The following is a 3,801-nucleotide window of genomic DNA, read 5'->3' as shown; positions in this document are numbered from 1 at the left end:
AATATTTGTTAGCTGAGGTAGATAAAGTTATGAGTCTCTATCTTCTTACCTACCCACCTTTGAAAACAAATTGGTGATCAAACAAGCAAGCAGTTGGTGAAATTTGAATGGAGTGCTGGTCTAGATCATCTCTGCCTGATCATTGCTGATATGTCACTGTATTTGTACACTGTAAAACTTAATGAGCAGATATTTTGACAAATAAAATTCAATGCTAGAAAACTTAAATACCATTTAAGTTTAAAAATAAAAAAAGCTTTTTATCTTTGCATTTGTCTTAGAAAAAATGATGAATAATATATTCTGAATAAGTAAGTAGGAAATTGTCTTTCCAGTTGAAATAAGAACCCTGAAGAATGTCTGAATTCTGAACTGACAAGACCTTGTTTTCAGTGTAATTCATTTGCAGAGCTTTGGCTAGGCAGAACTCAGCAGGAAGCCAAGAATTGATTGCGCTATCAGAGCTGAAGACCCAGTTTAGTGATAGATGTCTGGAGACCCTGAGTAGCTCAAAAAGCAGCCCTAAAATATCCTTAAATCTCCTGTTGCATAAAAGACAAGAGAACTGATTTTTAAAAAATGGAGAAAAAATTAAAAACACAATGAAGGCTGCAGTGAGTGAATGTGGAATATTTCTCCACATCTCAGAGCCAACTCCTATTAAGATGATGAGAGTTCCGGTCCTTGAGATGGAGGGGTGAGGGTGTCACGAAGCCGATCTCTGTCTGTTTCCCACTAGTGCTCATAGGTCTTCTGATCATCCTGACAAGTATTAAAAGTGAATGCTGTTTTGTGATTCTAATAATAAATTTTTGTAAAACTCATAAAAAATCCATTTCTGGCTGAAATAAAGGGAAATGGTAATGACAGATTGTTTCCATGTTTTGTGGTATTAAGTAATTTAATATGTCATGTATAAAATGTTTTATTTTTATTTCTTTTCTCTTCATTAAGAAGAACTTCTTTAGGGCAGTATCAATAAAAGTTATCTCCAAAATAAATACTTCTTTCTGGTTTAGTCAGCTATAAATTTGTAACTGATTTAAAATAAAAGGTGTTTGTTCTCAGTAATTACTTCAATTAATGACAAAGGGAAATTATTCTGATTCTGGATACAAGCCACAAGAAGAAGCCACCCTTCTCTCCCTGAATGCCTTTTAAATAGAACATTATTTATCAGAGGAAAAGACAAAGGATACAACATCTGGGTCTAAATATTTCCTTCTGTAGAGTTTTAATCCTTCACAAGATAGCATGTAAGTTAGGAATTGCTAAACCGTATGTATATATTCCTCAATAAATGGGCTTGCATAGGAACATAGCATGTGCTTGTACGTGAATAAGACTTGGGTATAACTGGATACAGGCTTCTTTATATACATCCCATTATTTTTCAGTAGTATTACATCCATACTTTATTGAAAATATTATATTTTGTAATTTTCTGCCACTTACTCCTTCAAAATCTGCCCAATCTTCATAGTTTTCTTTAGATCTTCTATATTAGTAATCTATTCCTGCCTCTCAAATTACTCCAAAATTTAATGGCTTAAAAGCAATAAACTTTTAAAAAAAAATCTCATACAGTTTCTTCGATTTAGGAATTGCAGAGCATTATATGTGAGGGTTTCTATGAAGCTGCAGGCCGGGTTGCTGGACCGAGCTCCTGTCATCCGCAAGCTCAGCTGAGCAGGAGGGTTTCTAGGAGAGCTCACCAGGACAACTGCTGGCCAAAATCCTCAGTTCCTCACTGGCTATCATTTAGAGCCTCAGTTTCTTGCCATCAGGGTTTCTCTGTAGGACTTCTCCTAGCATGGGTGATCTGAGCGAAAAAGCAAGTGAAGAGAAAGTTGCATTGCCTTTTTTTCTAGTCACACAACAACCACAACCCAGAATCTCTTTCTTCCATTCTACATAAATCTTATGCTATACTTTCTAAATAAGGTTGTTGTGTTCTAGAGTGTCAAAATAAAACTTGAAATTCACTACTGGAGATTAAATAAAAGAGATTGCACTCAGCCTGTCTGCCTTTTCCTCCTGTTTTATGCCTATTAAAGTTAGAAATACTAAATTAAAAAAGAAAGTACACCTATGGGGCTAGAAAAGAAGAAAAGGTTTTATAAGTGGACTGGTAGGTTGGAGAAAAGTTTGGAAGCTAGAAAACAGATAGCAAAGCATCCAAAGATCTGAATGAAGCATGGCCCCCGAAACAGGCTGGATACCACAGCAAACACCCCTCGTGCCCTAATTCAGGAAAGGCCTTCAGAACTAAGGGCCTAAACTTCCCAGGGAAACACAGCCTGGTGAATTGTACTAAGCAGTCTTTTTTCCCTTGTTATAAAAATACAACCAAATAGTATGAGGTATTTTGGAAAGTTGTTAGTATGACACAAAAGTGAAGAAATAGAATTTATTCTGGGAAAAAAGAGATAAATTTTTTTGGCTGTAAAAACTATCATTTATTTGTCAGTAAAACTATCACAGTATATAAATACCCATTATTTCACATACTGTGCTAAGTGCTTTTCATTCATTGGCTCATTTTAATCCTCACAACAACCCTAGGAGGTAGGTATTATTACCATTTAATAAAGAGGAAACGGGTTCAGAAGATTAGGTCACTTGCCAAGGTCACACAGGTAGAGTGTGAACTGGGATTTGTCTGTTGCTAAAAACATGGGCCCATCTAAGTGGTCCTTGAGAAAAAGGTATTTTACTGCTCAACCTGGGAGTGGAGGTTGCTGGCCCCACTCACCACTGGCAGGGATGCCCTGAAGCCGCCTTGGTGGTGGTTTTCACCCATTCGGTGTTTTCCCTGCTCTCCTGCTCGGGCCATCTGCACCCCACCAAGCACTGGCTGCTGCTGGCATGGCACTCCTGCCATCTGCACCTCTGAAATCCTGAGGCTCCTGCAAGGATTGGTCCAGTTTCTGGCTGGCCTAGCTGGCCAGGACCACTGCTGCCTGAAGGGCTCCAATTAGACAGCCCCTTCCCAAAGGCCACAGCTCCCACCATGGCATTGGTGTGGGCAGGGTTAGAGATCTGCGTATTGGCCGGAGACCTCCACTCTCAGATCTCACTCCTCTTTGCTGATTTTCTCTGGGAGACTGGAACACATCTTGTTCTAGTTCTGGATCTGCCTCTCAGCTGCAGCCGCACCCCTGTGGCCAGTGTCTGTTGTTGGCTGTTGCTCCTGCTCTTCAACCTCAGGGCCAGGCTTGGTTCTCAGATGGTCAGGGATCACCCCAAGGCTAAAAATGGGAGTCTGTCCTGCCACATGAGGGGACAACACCAGAGGGATGATGACCTGGTTACGGAACAATGGTGTCTTTTCATGCTTCATTCAAGACCTTGTTTAGATGCCTCAAGCTGCTCCTCCTCAAGCTGTTCCTCCTTTCTGCTCAAGCTGCTTCTCCTCAAGCTGCTCCTCCTTTCTGCTCAAGCTGCTTCTCCTCAAGCTGCTCCTCCTATCTGCTCAAGCTGCTTCTCCTCCCTCTGCTCAAGCTGCTTCTCCTCCCTCTGCTCAAGCTGCTCCTCCTCTCTCTCCTCAAGTTGCTCCTCCTCCCTCTCCTCAAGCTGCTTCTCCTCTCTCCTCAAGCTGCTCCTCCTCCCTCTGCTCAAGCTGCTTCTCCTCTCTTCTCAAGCTGCTCCTCCTCCCTCTGCTCAAGCTGCTCCTCCTCCCTCTCCTCAAGCTGCTCCTCCTCCCTCTCCTCAAGCTGCTTCTCCTCTCTCCTCAAGCTGCTCCTCCTCCCTCTGCTCAAGCTGCTTCTCCTCTCTCCTCAAGCTGCTCCTCCTCCCTCT

The 3,801-nt window shown here is 41.7% G+C and overlaps 1 pseudogene; it reads right to left on the bottom strand.

The window, feature by feature from the left end:
* Positions 1-2,751: 2,751 nt before the first annotated feature.
* Positions 2,752-3,343, bottom strand: LOC100943779 (annotated as a pseudogene).
* Positions 3,344-3,801: the final 458 nt, after the last annotated feature.

This window comes from Otolemur garnettii, unplaced genomic scaffold (genome assembly GCF_000181295.1).
Source record: "Otolemur garnettii isolate 467f Iridium unplaced genomic scaffold, OtoGar3 scaffold00071, whole genome shotgun sequence".
NCBI classification, from domain to species: Eukaryota; Metazoa; Chordata; class Mammalia; order Primates; family Galagidae; genus Otolemur; species Otolemur garnettii.
The sequence above is the reverse complement of the archived record's forward strand: the minus strand, read 5'-3'. Positions and strand labels throughout refer to the sequence as shown.